This window comes from Sinocyclocheilus rhinocerous, unplaced genomic scaffold (assembly GCF_001515625.1).
Source record: "Sinocyclocheilus rhinocerous isolate Xijiao unplaced genomic scaffold, SAMN03320098_v1.1 scaffold3642, whole genome shotgun sequence".
Taxonomy (NCBI): Eukaryota; Metazoa; Chordata; class Actinopteri; order Cypriniformes; family Cyprinidae; genus Sinocyclocheilus; species Sinocyclocheilus rhinocerous.
In genome coordinates, this window is record NW_015644863.1 from 347,821 (window position 1) to 365,883 (window position 18,063).

Sequence of the window (18,063 nt, forward strand, 5' to 3'; positions counted from 1 at the left end):
ATCCTCATATCGGCTGGAGGGACCGGCTCTATCGCATGCTTCGCCAGCAGGACTGCGATTTCGGCTCGCAAGACGGGAGCATCCTTGTTCGGCAAAGAGGTGAATGGGGCCGCTGGGGCAGGAAGTGTCTGATCACCTCCGTCTGATTCTGTGCGGCGGAGAACTGCTGGATGAAGCTCTCCACTGCATCGCCGAAAAGGCCAGCCTGGGAGATTGGTGAGTCCAGGAAACGGTGTTTGTCGGCCTCCCTCATATCTGCCAGGTTCAGTCATAGATGTCGTTCCTGGACCACCAGGGTGGACATCGTCTGACCGAGCGCAGTTCCTGCATTACCCCTGGGTCAGAACTGCCCTCGTGCAGCTGCTTAAATGCCTTGGCCTGGTAGACCTGCAGGAGGGGCCATGGCGTGCAGGGCGGAGGCGTCAGCAGTGGGCTCGGGCATGCGCTCCACGCATTGGGGAGATGGTGGGCTGGGCACTGGGCCGGGAGTGGAACGCCAGAGTCCACTCCACGAAGGCGTCGAATTCCGCACGAGGACCATCTTCGGCGAGGGCCAGAAACAGTCTGGTATGGTCCTCGAGCGAGCGCTCCCCCTGCTCCAGGAGGCTGTGTAGACACACAGAGCTTACTGTTTTTGGTCGGTTCTTCTGTCACGATCTGTGCTAGGAGGAGCGCGGAACGAGGAACAAGGAGACGTGGAGTACATAAACAGTCTTTAAAAAGATATTTATAACAGAATTAAGGTCCTATAGCACTTTCAAAGCATGATTGTTTATTGAACCCTATAAAAAGGATTCTATTTAGCACCAAGAAGGGTTCTGCTATTATTAAAAGCCGAATAAACCTTTTTCTGGTACTGTTTAGAACAATTTTTCTTAAGAGTGTGCACTTTAACCATATTTCCATAAGACAATAAAACAATAAGTAATTCTGAAATTACATATAAAGATTAAATTGTTCAAAAAAGTTGATATAAATTTGAACTATAGTACATTTTCATTTAATTGCAATTAACATGCAATTAAGTGAAATGAACGAGGAACAAGGAGACGTGGAGTACATAAACAGTCTTTAAAAAGATATTTATAACAGAATTAAGGTCCTATAGCACTTTCAAAGCATGATTGTTTATTGAACCCTATAAAAAGGATTCTATTTAGCACCAAGAAGGGTTCTGCTATTATTAAAAGCCGAATAAACCTTTTTCTGGTACTGTTTAGAACAATTTTTCTTAAGAGTGTGCACTTTAACCATATTTCCATAAGACAATAAAACAATAAGTAATTCTGAAATTACATATAAAGATTAAATTGTTCAAAAAAGTTGATATAAATTTGAACTATAGTACATTTTCATTTAATTGCAATTAACATGCAATTAAGTGAAACCATAACATTCAGTTCACACTTAAAAAGTGACGTGACCAAGTATGGTGTCCCATACTCGGAATTTGTGTTCTGCATATAACCCATTCAAGTGCACACACACAGCAGTGAGTAGTGAACACACACACACACACACACACACACACACACAGACACACACTGTAACGGTCACTTAGAGCATTTACGGTAATTCGAGGTAGAATGAGAACTGCGCATGTGCATAGAGTGTGCGCGTCTGGAAGAGAATGAAAAAGGTGAGCAGGAGAACAGATAACCGCCCGACCGACCGACCTTGTACTCTTTTCCTATTTTTTGTTTGTGACCTAAGTTGAATGTTTATTTGTATCCCTTCTCTCACTCCACCCCCATGTATGTGGACAAGTGTGACGATGTTTAAGTCGTTTTATTAAACCCGGGGAAAATACGCCAGCTCTCGCCTCACTTGCATAATTTCCTCGAGCTCTACACATTAGTTTTTCTCTCTGGGCAACAACATTTCAACTCTGCCTTACAACACACACACACACACACCGTGAACACACACCCAGAGCAGTCGGCAGCCATTTTTGCTGCGGCGCTTTGGGGAGCAGTTGGGGGTTTGGTGTCTTGCTCAAGGGTCTCACCTCAGTCGTGGTATTGAGGGTGAAAGAGAGCGCTGGTCATTCACTCCCCCCACCTACAATCCCTGCTGGTACCGAGACTCTAACCGACCTAAGTTGAATGTTTATTTGTATCCCTTCTCTCACTCCACCCCCATGTATGTGGACAAGTGTGACGATGTTTAAGTCGTTTTATTAAACCCGGGGAAAATACGCCAGCTCTCGCCTCACTTGCATAATTTCCTCGAGCTCTACACATTAGTTTTTCTCTCTGGGCAACAACATTTCAACTCTGCGTTACAACACACACACACACACACCGTGAACACACACCCAGAGCAGTCGGCAGCCATTTTTGCTGCGGCGCTTTGGGGAGCAGTTGGGGGTTTGGTGTCTTGCTCAAGGGTCTCACCTCAGTCGTGGTATTGAGGGTGAAAGAGAGCGCTGGTCATTCACTCCCCCCACCTACAATCCCTGCTGGTACTGAGACTCTAACCCGCGACCTTTGGGTTACACGTTTGACTCTCTAACCATTGGTCAACACATCAATATATGGGTTATCAATAAATGGTTCATCATTTTCAGTCATTACCACACTGAGAAACCATCATTAATCAATCAATACACCAATTATATTCTTTTACAGAATGTTATTTCAGTAATAATTACTCTTTTTAAAAGTATGCTTTTTTTTTTTTTTTCTACAAGTTTTCTCAAACCAAGTGGCATTTATTTTACAGAAATGCAGGACAAGCATATTTTTCAAAATAAAACAATAGATAAACTTTTTAAAATTAAGTAACTGGACATTTACTCTGCCAACACACCTGTGTAAATGTGAGGAGAACTTCATACATCCACTAAAATACATTTGCCACAAGTTGGCTTAAAATAATTGCAAAAACGGGTCACAAAAGTGATCAAGCTAGTTCTGAGTAAAGCTCTAGCTTCATTTGTTTGCAGATGCCAGTTGGTTTGATATTTTGTTGATCTAGTCAGTGAAATCAACACTATTTTAAGTGACTTAAGTCACTGTATGCACTTCTTTTAGTTTCATGATAAAACTGACTATGGTAAGTAACTTTATAAGAGCAGATGCCAGACCGGATGCGCAGTGTAGATAAACATGCAATAACAATTAGCATACTTCCACAGTTACAAGGTCAACACATCAATATATGGTTTATCATTATCAGTCATTACCGCACTGAGAAACCATCATTAATCAAACACAACCCCATTCGTAGCCATCTGCAGTGGATGACAACATTCAACACGGCATAAAAGAAGTTTACCAACCATCAAAAGGCCTAATAAACCAGAGGGAATATGAACGGGGGGAAAAACACATTTTATAGAAACGCTTAAAAGAGTAGATAAAACACATTAGCTATGCAATCAACATTTCGATGCGATTTCAGGCTAAGCCTCCCTGCAGTGCTAAGCCTTGATCCTGATAACGCACAACAGGAGGACGTAACATCAGGCAGCGCACGAGAGCGTCCCGCCACAAGAGTAGCAGCTAATGCGTGCCCGCAGGGTGTCTGGAGACACTATACGGAAAGCCGCTGGGAACAAACACTGCAGATTCATCTCGAAATGCCCCAACACTGAGGCTATACCAATACATACGTAATGCGCTTGACGCTATTGAGCTGATGGTCATTTTCAGAGTCGCTATCAGCACTAACAGATGGCCTTGAGATGGCCAACCTTTCTTAGAAATCATGAAAACCTTTATCTAACTTTCATTCAGCAGTGACGGATGCTATACATCGTTGTAATGGCCTTCCGAGAGCCCAATTCACACAGAGAGTTCATGGAAGCCCATCACATGATCTTATCAAGGTTGGGATTTCAACAACTCAAATAGTGTTAGTCAATATCTGTGCTATTTCAGCTCCAATTTATGAGCAAAATATGACATCTAAATGGCAAATGAAACCATCTCGGGCCAGCTGATATGAGGAGCTACTCAAGCATATCCTCAGTAAATGTCCCCATCGAGTCCATATTATCGGAGCAATTCGGCAGCTAATTCAACGCCACTCAATTGCTGTTATGGTGTTAATGGTGACTATCAAATATGAAGCAATGTGAAACATTAGCATGTGGAATCTGGAATGTTTGAGAGCAAATGCATTTACACAACAAATTGATCAGACTGATTGCACAGAAAAAGTATAATTTATCCTCTTAAAAGAAAAATTATCATATGAAATTTACAGAGAGTGACTCCCGGAGCTATAATGTGCTGTATTATCAGCATCAAGGGCCTTTCTATGGCTGGGTCCTCAAGGGATTTTAATGGCTCTGAGTGGATCTAAAGAATCATATGCAGTGAAGTACATCACTATGTTAGTTTGAATCTTTATATTTTAAAATGCCATATTTATTTAGTATGAGTAATTATATCAAATTAATGAATTATTAATTAAATTAAGCAATAATTATAATTAAAAATGTCAATTTTATTTAGTGTGATTAATCATACTAAATTAACGAAGGATTAAAGGAGTAGTTCACTTCCAGAATTACATTTCTGTCATCATTTACTCACCCTCCACTTGTTCCAAACCTTTATGAATTTCTTTCTTCTGTTGCACACAAAAGAAGATATTTTGAAAAATGTTGGTATCCAAACAGTTACTACCATAGTATTTTTTTTTCCAACTATGGAAGTCAATGGTGCCCATTAACTGTTATAACTGTAATAACAATTATTTGCACACTTTCTAGGCTAAATATAATCCATTCAGAATTTGAATAAAAGTTTTGTTTTCTGTGCTGCTAACGGCCAAATACCCTGTTTCGGGAGTGACATGAAAATCCCTCATCTCTCACATAATTTGTCAAAATAGATGTTCATTAAGCAATGTAAATTTCTTATAGATTAATATAAAAATATTTGAATTTTCGTGTCAAAATATTTTTATATGCGTGTGCAATTATTTATAAAGGTAATGACCAGTAAATCTTGCAATTCTTTCACTGTACATTGCTATTCTTGTTGTGGTAAAAAGTTAAGTGTTTTGCAGCACATACCCAACCCACCCCGCTGTGGGAACTCTCACTCCAAGTTCAACTCAAAAGTTGGCAGCCCTGGTGTGAAATAATAAAATAATGTGTTAAAATAATTCCCCTGAACTTCACCCTGATCAGGAGCTGTACATAGGAAATTTGCGCTCATGTATTTTCAATGCAGCTAACCTTCAGCCGCTTCATGTCATCTACCCACTCATTAAACTATGACAGGTGAGTTACTGCAAAAAGACGGTCATTGTGACACTGTAAAGTGATGAAACTATGGCACCATATGTTTTTTAAAACCTTTTTCATTGGTTTAATGTTATATTATCAGCTCAGAAAATACATTAATTTGACTAAACACCAGAGACCGGATGTAAAGCATCGTTCCTGTCGGGCGAGACTTCTGCGTTCAGGAAAAAGATGGATAGTGAAACATTATTACTCTATTTTTATATATTTAATTTAATGTAATTTATTCCTGTGATGCAAAGCTGAATTTTCAGCAGCCGTTTCTCCAGCCTTCAGTGTCACATGATCAGTGGTGTAAAGTATTTCAGCAAATGTAATTAATTTTAATTAGTGTACTTAAGTATATTTTTGGCAACTTTGAACTTAGACTGAGTATCAAATATATTAGCAACTTTTACTCTCTACTTGACTACATTTTTGAATAAGTATATCTACTCTTTACTCGACTTTAGCCTACTTTATAATGAGTAATGCAATTACCTTTTACATTTTGCACGGCATCTAACTTCTTCTGCAGCAGTTTAAGTCTGCTACAAAATAAGTAATATCGCCATAGAGCATTGAAGGTACTAGATCTTCTGAGTTTTGTCCTTATGCAACTCGTCAAGAGGGCTACTTAACGTGAATGTAAGTGCTTAAGTTGCTGAATCGCAGATGTTTCATATATGAGATGAGATGAGGCTGAAACCAGCACGTCCAGTGCAAGCAGACTTATTTAATTTTACTATTATTTAATTTTAATATTACTACATTATCCATTAAAAATAACTTTTTTAGAATGATATTGGTTTACTTATCCTGTTTTTGACCACTTAAAGGGTTAGTTCACCCAAAAATGAAAATTAGGCTGCGTTTTACTCACCCCCGAGGCATCCTAGGTGTATGTGACTTTCTTCTTTCAGACGAATCCAGTCGGAGTTATATAAAAAATTTAATTTTCATTTTTGGGTGAACTAACCCTTTAAGCTTAACTGAGACTTGAGTGTAGACGTCTAAGAGGCTTTTGGGTCAACCTTGATTTATTGCAATATTGAGGCATTCCGGTTTATTTCTATTTTAGAAAACAGACATGTGATTGCCCTCCTCACAAATCAAGGGTTTCTTGTTTTTCACTGGCATGTCTCGAGTGTTGAGGACTAGCGTGGACTTTGAGCCTAAATTCACTATGCATAAAATACACAAGTACTATTAAAATCAGAAACTGATTATGACTTTACTCAAGTGGTATTAGGATTGGGGACTTGCAACTTGTAATGGAGTAATTTTCACAGTAAGGTATCTGTACTTTTACTTAAGTATGCTTTTAAGGTATTCTTTACATCTCTGCACATGATCCTTCAGAAATCATTCTAATATCCTGATTTGCTGCTCAAGAAACATTTCTTATTTTATCAGTGTTAAAAATTTTATATTTTTTTATACGATTATTTGATGAATAGAAAGTTAGAGTATTATATACTCTCATAAAGAAAAAGCATTATATTTGATATGATAAATCATAATAGGGCACTTAGAGTCAGATGCAAACAAAAGCAATCAGAAAGCCTCCAGCTTAATCAACATACCTCTGAAGACCCGCTGAGCTTTGAAGTAATTATCTCATCATGCTCGGCTGCACATAACCTCAGGCATGCCTGAGTGTAAAACAGTATTGATCTCAACATTTAAGACAATCACTTGAATCTCAGAATGTCAGAGTATTTCAATATAAGCCAAGAGGAGACTGGTTTTCCTTTCCTAAAGTAAGGAAACTTTGTTTCCTTTGCTCCTGCATTTTCCAGAGGCGCGCGCACGACGCATGCGTCCTACGTCATCTGCCTAATCAACATACCTCTGAAGACCCGCTGAGCTTTGAAGTAATTATCTCATCATGCTCGGCTGCACATAACCTCAGGCATGCCTGAGTGTAAAACAGTATTGATCTCAACATTTAAGAGGAAAAACGATGGAAATCATAACTGATGAAATTATCCTTTGAGCCTTCACTTGTGTCTTTTGCCTTTTTTCTTAAACAGATCAAAACATTGATTAATTAAACGGCTTTAGACAAAAACACATAATATACAGTTCAAAGGCCCAGACAAAACATGGCAAAATTTAGGTCATCTGAACATCCACACTAGGGCCTATACATTAATTATGTTTATAAACAGAAAAAATATCAGACATTTGTGAGGATTTTTAAACTTGGTTAGAGCACTTGTGTGGATTAGGTTTAGAACAACATGAGGGTGAATAAATGAAGACAGACTTTTTTTTTCAGGGGAAGTATCCCTTTGAAGACAAAACAATAATTCAAACTGATTGGGTATGGAGAGATACATAATCAGTATAAGGGTATGTTTACATGACAACAATGTACTAAAAACCAAAAAGTTTTTCCTTTGCGTTTTTCATGTGGACAACAACATTGTCAAAACAGTCCTCTTTCACATGTATCCACAAAAACGACTAAAATGCTGCATTATGCATGTCAGGCCAGTAGTTGGTGATGTGACTTTGTAAAGAAACTCATGCATGCCTATACACTGAATTTGTGAAAATGGTGACGTCATGCGCGTCATGCGCATGTGTATTACATGCACATGACGTCACCATTTTTACAAATTTGTGTTTTTGAAGTTTACACAGATATGATAATGGTATCGTTTTCAAAAACTTGCACTTTAAAACCTGCTTTCAAAAGTTTGCATTTTTAGGCCCCCAAAGCGCTGTTGCCGTGTAAATGAATGGCCAAACACATAAAACATTTTTTTTTTTTTTTTAATTGAAAATGGTGTCATTTAAATGCCCCCCGAGTCAGTTTAAAGTGCCGCTATTATGCAGTTTCGTATATTGCCTTTAATGCAGTGCGTAATGTAGCTGTATGTGAATGTAAATAATCTGCAAAGCTGTAAAGTACATGATAAATAAAGTAGAGAGACTGAATTTTAGAACTGCTTCGAACGAATCGTTTGAGAATCGTAAAATGAGGTGATCTTAAATGCATATTTTGAGAAAACGTAAGCGTTTTTTGACCTTGCATGCATGTAAACCTATTGTAGGAAACTCCCAAAACAATATTAGAAACCTTAAAAATGGCATAATTGGGGCACCTTAAAATGAAATCATGCCTACTTAGCCAATATTCTCATCTCTGCTCCTCTTGTTCTTGTGTTGAGCATTTGAAACAGATACCACCTATACCTTGTTTCCCCCACACTCTCGTCATACTGAAATAACTCTCACAATTAGCTGATTTAGCACTGAACTGTCCTCACAGAAAGAGAAAGGCAGAGAGAGTGAGAGAGAGATAAATTTGCTCTTGTATTATTATGTAACATGGCTCTGAGGCTGGATGCATTTTCTCCTGACAAAGTAAAACAAGCTAAAGTACAAAATGTGCTCCAAGGGCTATCAATGAAAAGGCATCTGAAAAGGTTCTGACAAAGTATTAAATATTTTAACCTCTGCTGTTGAGTGTGATCTTGCCTTGGGCGCCAAGCTTTGTTAGAGACCAGACTCTACTGCTTTAGTCTGGCTTTAGTCACTCTAGCCACTTACAGAGTCTCTTCCTCACACAAAACTACCATATGGCTTTAGAAGACATGGAATATGTAAGGAATAATTGACGATGGGCTGTGGAATTTTTAGAAAATAATGCACACCTGAGGTGGTGGTACGGATAATGAACCGGAGTCAATTATTCCACTTATACTGCGGTTACCACACCACAAGTCAAGACATTGTTCATATGGCCTCCTCTCCCTCGTCGGACCCTTGGAATCGTCCTAACCTACCCCCACCCCCACTGTCATGGCACCCTTGATTACTGCTAGTGAGAAATATCATGTACCTTTTAAGTTTCTAAACCACTTTACTGATAAAATCGTCAGAGCAGCGCTGACAACACGTTCTGTCCGCATGTCCTCACTGTTACAGGAAGAACAGGCAATAATAAATCCTCATCTTCAGCTGTGATTCCCCGCAGTGTAAGCACAGTACCTACACTCATTTTCACCACAACATGGTAGTGTCATACTGTCTACTATTTTTTCTCTTGTTCAAACAGTATCTTCACATTGCTGCAATTCTCATGTAAATTCACCGTAATGCTGAAATCAACATATAAAAATTGCATTGTCAAAACTTAAAATAAACCATTCATATATTTAAAATTAATTTAACTTAATTGTGTTAGATGAGAAAGAAGAAAGAAGTCATATATACATGCATAACATCTCAGAACCAAGAGCAGGATAATCTCACAGCAAGCAGCCTCTTAACCATTTTTTCCCAGTTATACTAGAGATAAAAACATTCCCTATTCTTTTTAGCCTTAGTGATTTGATAAATAGATATGGCTACACTGTAGAGGCAGCTTGTGTTTTGTTGTGCATGCCTCCGGGCTGAATAGAGAAATAAATGTGGTTTTAGATCAGCATGAGCAGCAAACAGCAAAGCAATCATTGAGAATTTCTTTCATGCCTTTTCTAGCAAGAAACCAAATCTTGTAGACCGCATACAACTGACCACATACTGCTCAAATCAACCTAAAATAAAAACAGATGAGCCTGTTAATTTCTAAATCCATGTCTTATTGAACAAACAATTTAATCAGTGCATGATATTGCAATGGGAAAAAGGGTTGCATATGTCATTTGTCTTTGTGCACACTTCAAAACATTCTCTCTCTGAATACTTGAGACTTATGATAAATGAATGCTATAGGCTGATAATACTCTTTGTAGCTCTGTTGTATTTCAGCTTAGGTGGCCATTGGTTCAGTAGTTGCTTTTGTCAACTCTAATTGAGTTGCTTGTAAAATTCTTGTAACATTTTATGAGACTTTTATGGGAACCAGTGTTGCCCAGCCAGTTATTTTATGGCAGATCATGGACATAATCTAACACCTTTCATTGTTAATGTGGTTGGTACTTCTAATATTTATTGAACTTGTACGCCAAATGTTGCAATTACTGACAAAGCACATAGACTTCCCAGTCCCAGTAAAATTTAAAGCAATATTCTTTACCTTGCAATATCATTATGATGGTTCACTGACTTATAATAAGGCGAATGGCTGAGAGTAAGCTTGGTGAGCGGGTACGAAACTCTGCAAAAACAGCGCTTTATGGCAGCAACAAATGCACGCTCAACATAATTCAAAATATACAAAAAAAAAGGCAGAAAAAGGCAAAAAAGAGACAAATACAGTATATACATATGGCAATAGCATTTTTTGCAAATGCATTTTCTTGCCCCTGAAATACATTTTGATATTTTGCTATATGGGAACAGCCCAAAATACTGATGACTCATCTTACACTCATGTGCGTGTCTAATGATTTATCCAATCAAATTCTCTCTAGAACGAGAATATCCCTCACTCTAACAAGTAGCTAATCAGGGTTCACAGACAAACGATTAAATGTATTTCTCTATTAAAGGACCATTCTTTTAAAATATCCCACCCCAACTTCCTGTTTCAATCAGAAATACCTCAGCATGGGAAAGAAAACTGCAATTGTCAAAGTCCACAACCAACCATAGTCTTCCAACATCGTATCTTGTGTGCGATATTTCACCGCCTGTTTGAACTATAGGCGCTATTTCGTTTTCACCGTTTCTTTTGTTCTTCCTATAACCTCCAGAGATTTTATAACAGTCAAGATCCTGCATAATGGGATGCAATCCACGTCCATGATAGAAAGGGATTATACCCCGCAAGCTATATTTAGAGCGGAAAGTTTTCTACTTCTCAACTTGCTCGCACCTGTCAGCAGCAAACTGTAACTGTGATGAATTTTAAAGGCTGCTTAATCCTTTTAAATCTTTGTCACATCCGATACATTGTGGTGCCCGCTGGAAAAAAGCTGGCTTCCGGAATTGTGTCTGCGCTCAAAAGGCAAACTGTGTAGGGAATCTATGCTTGTGCTGCCTTGGCAGAGATAACCCAAACACTCCAAGGCCTTCACAAGGGATTACGGTGTGTCAGTGCCTGGCGGCTTTGACCAAGAGACCTCACCTTGAGAGAGGAACATTCAGCAGGGGTTCAAATGTTCTATCTGGGCCACTGTGGGATTAGCATGTGAGACAGGACCAACGACTGTGAAAGGATTCCGAATTCATCGGAACACCCATTTCCATAGAGCGACTCTCTTGAACACTGTGGCTTAAATGGCTGAACCCTGGATGTGCGATTAGTGTGAGAGAGTGGCGTTAATCATTTCTTGATGTCTACATCAAACAGGACTGTCAAGCTACAGATGCAGCACTATCCTATGGTATATTAGCATATTTTGAAGATAGCGTGCACATTGTGTGTGGAAGGCAGGGTAAGATGTGCCACTTTGTGCTTAAGCTGTTCTCTAGGCAGGGAGAAATATGGGTCTGTTATCAACTTAACCTGAAGGGTACACTGTAAAAAAAGTTCGTTAAATTTACGGTAAAATACCGGCAGCTGCCAGAACTTTACTGTGAAAAATACGGTAGCAACATTTTAGGTTTTACAGAACTGTTTAAATTTACAGTGAAAAAACGTATTTCATTAACTGATACAATGTTAATATGCAAACCTTTGAGTTAACTCATTTTATTTGCAGAAACCGACTGCACTTAAATTGGCTAATTGGCATTTGTTTATAAAGTAATATTTATAATGCTTAAGTAACGCAAGCATATTGGTATTGAGAACTATTTTGCTTAAGTCCATGAAGAAAAACCTCCTGATTTATGCAAAGTCATTAAAAGCATCAATTCAATTCAAATATCTTGCAGATAACAGCAACACACATTCATGGGATTAAACAGCTCCACAAACAGCATCACCAGCTTCTTATTACTAACCAGTGTGACTTTATTTCTGTCATATGTGTACAAAAGCTCTAATTGATTGAGATTTTAGGTGTTGTACTTTCATTTGAAGTCACCATAATGGCGATCGGTGTTTGCTTTAGTTGGGCTCTTGAACCTTGACTTTTTAAAAATCGTTTTTTTTTGGTTGCTTAAATTAGCTGTGTTTGTTTAACGCAGTTTTAAGGCAAGAAAAGCCAAAATTATCTATGATTAGATAAAACTGGTGTTTGTGAGGTCAAGACCATCATGAACTAGATTCACTGATCTCACCTAATGTTTAATCTGTTATTAAGTGTGTGTGAAATGTTACTAATACTCTTGAATTGTATCACTGATACTACTGCAATCAATCATTGTGAAACATTCCTAAGCACAAAATGCACAAATAAAAGTTTGAACTATGGCAGAACTTAAACACACACAGACATCAACAGTCAGCCTATGAATCTCAAGATTGGTGACAATCAAAAAAATGCATTGCGGCATGATTTAAATTTTTTTTTTTATTAATAGCCACCATTGTTGAGATTCATGTGCTGATTCTTGATGTCTGTGTGTGTCTAAGAGGTACTGTAGCTTAAGGTTATGTGCATAAAAATGTTTATAAATTCCTTCACAATATTTTGTCAACTTATCTTGTAGAGTCATATTAGTACCATAAACAAAAAATGTATTTACCCATATAGTTAGACACAAATTGAGATCATGAATCACGTCATGAAATGATCATTACATCGTCATTAATAGTTATTAAAACCACTTCATTGCAATTTCTCTCAGCTTTTCATGTCATAACAAGTGCTTTACAAACACAGTTATAACATCAGAGAAAAACTAACAATAAAGAGTCAAGGGTCAAGAGCCCAACTAAAGCAACCACTGATCGCCAAAATGGTGAGGTCAAACAAAACACTTTCAATACAATATAAACCTTGGTTAATTCTCAAAGAATTTTTGTAGATATATGACAGAAATAAAGTGAGTCTGGTTAGTAATGAGTGAAGCTGGTAATGCTGTTTGTGGAGTTGTGTAATCCTCCTCTGCTGTTTTATTTCAGTTGTCTCGAAAACAAAGGTTAGATCTGTTACAGTTATTCACCGTATATAGTAAGGAAACTTAATGTTAATCATTTAACAGGTTTTTACTGTGGCATTTCTACAGTCTTTTACCGTTAAAATCACGATCATTTTTTACAGTGTACGCTGTGCCATGACAATACTGTAAATATTTGCATTATTAGTATTTTTGTCTTGTTTTCCAGTAAAAATATATTAACTTACTTAAAACTGGATAAATTCACATACATTATAGATAATACATTATACAATGTTTGAAATATATTTCAAATGTGCATGTATGTTATAAAATATGTGCATTAAAGAAATATATTTTTTCCAATACAAAATATACTTCACTTAAACCTTCAATTACATTTTGAATCTTAAAACACATGCTGTTAGCTTAATGTTTATATATACTGTATATTTGACAATATATCAACATTGAAAATACATAAAAATGGTCAAAATATGTGGTGAAATATAAATAACTAAAACTTACATGTGAACTTGTATGTAATATTTACTTAAAAATATATTTGATAATATATTTATTTAAAAAAATCTATATTGTAAATTTTTGTCCATGTTCTGAATATTTTGAAATATATATCCATAGTTAAAAAATATATGTTTTTGCTGTATGGGTTCAAAAAATATATCTTAAATTACATGTTTTTCTTAACAATACAATATTTTTACATATATTTAAAAATATTTTTCTTTACAATACAGTATACAGTTAACATTGAAAATACATAAAAATGGCCAAAATATTTGGTAAAATATTAGTAACTAAAACTCACACATGTAAATATATTTTATATAAATATATTTTAAAACCTGTAATACAGATTTGACAGAATATGGCAAAAAATGTATATACTGAAATATATTTTAATAAAAAATATACTTGTAAAAATATATTTCTTGACATATACTGTAAGTTCAAAGAATATATTTTGAATTTAGTTTTCTTGACTTAATTTATCTTAAAACATAAAAGATAATTTTATTCTTGTGTTTAGCATAAATCTTGCTTACAATACTTTTGGAAAAATGTACTACTTTCAAGTGGTTTGGCTGACTGATCGGTAAATGACAGATCAGCGCACTGTACTAAACTATTCGTGGAAATATCAAGTACACAATATGACTTCATCAATGTAAAACAGTTAAAATAGTTCATCTACTGAAAATCCCCTTGAACGACGGTGAGAACGTGCACACAAAGGATTTTACAGTAAAGGTACTTATAAAAAAGATGCAGAAGGAAGACATTCAGTGCGCTTTGTGTGGAGCTTTCATCTCACTGTTTTCAGCGCTCTCTGATTTTGTAATGGATTGCCCTGGAATAATTTTAGCCACTTTTAGAAAGCTAAATAGAGAAAGTGAATGAAACAGAGGTGACATTTTAAGAATATTCACAAAAAATTGACAAGTGGGGATATTTTGTCCTTAAAATGCCTGCAACTGACTCAGAGCCTGAAACAAAGCTTAAAAAATCCAAAGTTTGGAGATTATGAAAGTAAAACAAACAAACAAACTGTGGGGTCGAATAAATGCATTAAAAATAATCCAAAACTGCATTCAATTTAAAGTTTAACTGGTTTAAAAATTCAATAAAAATTCTAGACTTCTTATCAAATAAGTAAATTTGTGACACTGAATTTCGTCGTATTCGGTTTGTCTGCCTTTTGCTTAAAGGGATAGTTTACTATAGTCAATTTACTTTTTGAAACTTTTAAAACTACATTATTCAAACATTTAAAACTACATTCTTCAAAATGTATTTGATATAACTTTTCATTTTTGGATGAACTACTCCTCTACGCATAAATGGGGCAAACCAAATATGAAGAAATTCAAAATTAATATAAAATTCTGTTAATATTTTAATTAATGTTACACTCAAATGATGATATTATAATTTGTAATTAAGATATGCTACTTATTAATATTAATCAAAAAGTGAACATTTTAATGAATTATTTGTCAGAACTATTGACATTTATTGTAATTACTATTGCCATTAAGTTGATTTAATGGCCTTTTGTTACACAAAAAAATACACAATATACAAAAATAGATGACAGTCCCCTCAAGATATGTGACATGAAATGAAAAATATGAACCCATAAATGTCAATAGCCATTGGTTTGCATAGACAAATTTACATAAAAGTCAAAATTCAATACCATGAGACATTTTGAGTGACTGTGGAGTGTACTGCTATCATTTCTAAACCAATTTGTTGTTTTCCAACCTGTTTTGCACAACACATTGTGAAACCCAACAGAATTGCGTTCACAACGAATGCAAACATTCATTGTTCCCTATCGATACTTCACTCGTACTGTGTCTGTTAAGACGCTATGGGAAAACTCCCTTTTCTCCAAATACTGAAGCCTTTTCAATAACGCAGTGTAACTGCAAGGCCATTGGTTTGTGCAGTGAATTAAAACACGAGCTTATGGCGACAAAGCCCGCCAGAGCCCGCCAGAATTGGCGCCGGGGCATCTGGCTATGTAAGCGGGCACTTCGCAATAGGATCCTCAGATTTCTTCTCCTTCAGTGACGACTGCAATATCTTCGCTCTACGAGACTCAAAGCCTTCGCCGTGAACAAGCCTCGGAGCGGATCAAGACCTCTTCCTGCTCGGCTGACTTCGCCGATCTTCAGCCACCTTCATTGTCTGCAGTAGCTGTGGTCTTCCCGGTCCTCTGCCTCTATCCTGTGATTACTATAAGAGCAAATTTCTGAGCAAATTTCCGGCGTTGCTTCAAATGCCGCGCCGCTACTGTCGCTGACGGTCACGGTGAGTGCTTTTTATTCTTGGGCGCCACCCACGCTGAAGCTGCACTTACTGAGACGGAATGTCCTCATTGCGAGGATATGAGTCTCGCCTCTCTGCGCTTGCGGATAGCTTTCTTTTCAGAAAGCGACTCCGCCACCTCGCGCCTTCCCGCTTTCTTCCGCTCAGGAACCTGTGAGGAAAAAGCAGCTGGGCAGAGGATCTCGGTGCTCGGTGACGAGTGAGCCCACCCCGGCTGAGCCCCCGCGTGCCTCACTCTCTCCACATAGAGAGGCTTCCTCCGTTCTCTTCTCTCACACGGACCAGCATCCCTCTGCGGCTGCGAGCGATCTGGTTTCGTTCGGTGGGAGCGAGTGTGGCGTCATGGACGACAGTGTGTCTCTTGCTGCTTCAGATGCGGAGGAGCTGTCGTGCTCGTCTTTCGACCCCACCCCCCTGCCGTCTGCGGACCCCAGCGCAGCCAGCACGGGCATGGACGCCGAACTGTTCCATATCCTGTCTAAAGCTGTGCAAGAGCTGGGTTTGGATTGGTCTCTGCCGGAGGAGCCCACCCGCAGCCGCCTGGATGAATGGTTCTTGTCGGGGCGCCGTCAAGCCCCTCGACAACGAGCTTCACCGTTCTTCCCAGAGGTCCATAATGAGATCACCAGATCTTGGCGCCCCTTACTCGGCCCGCCTGTGTGCCTCCTCTTCGTTCGCCCTCACAACGGTCGACGGCGCTGAAGAAAAGAGGTATGACAGACTGCCTCCCCTGGATGAGTCAGTGGCCGTGCATCTCTGCCCGCCCACGGCCATCGGCTGGAAGGCAAAGGCCGCCCACCCATCCAAGCCGTGTAGGACGACTTCAGCGCTTACTGGAAGGGCCTACTCGTCAGCTGGACAAGTGGCCTCGGCGCTTCACTCTATGGTGGTCCTACAGGTACTTCAGGCCAAACTTCTCCAGAACATGGACGAGTCTGGACCGGAACCCACAGCTTTCAAAGAGCTGCGCAGTGCGACTGACCTGGCTTTCCACGCCACGAAGATGACGGCTCAGGCGATCGGCAGATCCATGGCCAGCCTTGTGGTGCTTGAGCGCCACCTATGGTTGACCCTCACGGAGATCAAGGATGCGGATAAGGTCCCCTTCCTCGACTCCCCGGTGCCCCTGGGAATGGTCTGCAGAAGGAAGGTGGTCTTGACAGATGCTTCTAACACAGGTTGGGGAGCGCTGTGCGATAGAGGTCTGCACGTGCTTTAAACTGAAGCCCGATCCTGGCCCGTACCCGAGATCGTCTGACCCGAGCGGCACAGTTAAATTAAGAGCCCGAACCCGACCCACATTAAATTGGCTATTCCCACAACGAATAGCCAATTGAAAAAAAAAAAAAAAAAAACTGAATTTCATGATTGAATGCAAGGCTAGCGGGATTAAAGCTCTCAATAGAAAACAAGCAATAACATTTTAAACCAACAACCATACAGATCCCCAAAGGATGCACCACAGCTTCGACAAATGGAGTGGGCAGGACCACAGCTCATGCTCTGGAGAAGGATTCTCATCCTCTGAACAGTTCTGCTCAGCATTTATACTGCTTTCTCAGCTGGTAACCAGGTGCAGGTAGAAAGGGCAATCAGCTACCTGCCAGAGTGGAAAAAGTGGGAGGAGAGAGAGACGCGACGCACAACAACAAGAAACCATACCACAATACAGATAACACAAAAGTGAATACGTCACTGGACGCAACACCCCCACCCATAAGTTACAAATAGTACCCCATTAACATTTGTAAACCCATGAATTAAGGTTCAACAACATCATACCATCAACAACCTACGTATCCAAATTATACACCCTAGACAGTGAATCAGCTACAACATTTTCTACACCTTTTCGATGTTGAATATCAAGGTTATACTCCTGAATGATCAAAGACCACCTCATCAGCCGCTGATTTGAGTTGCATATTCTCCCCAGGAATACTAGGGGATTGTGATCAGTGTAGACTACCACCGGATTACAACTACCCCGCAGGTAGACCTCAAAAGGTGTTGCAACGCTAACAGTAAGGCCAAGGCCTCTTTCTCAATGGTACTGTACTGTTGTTGAC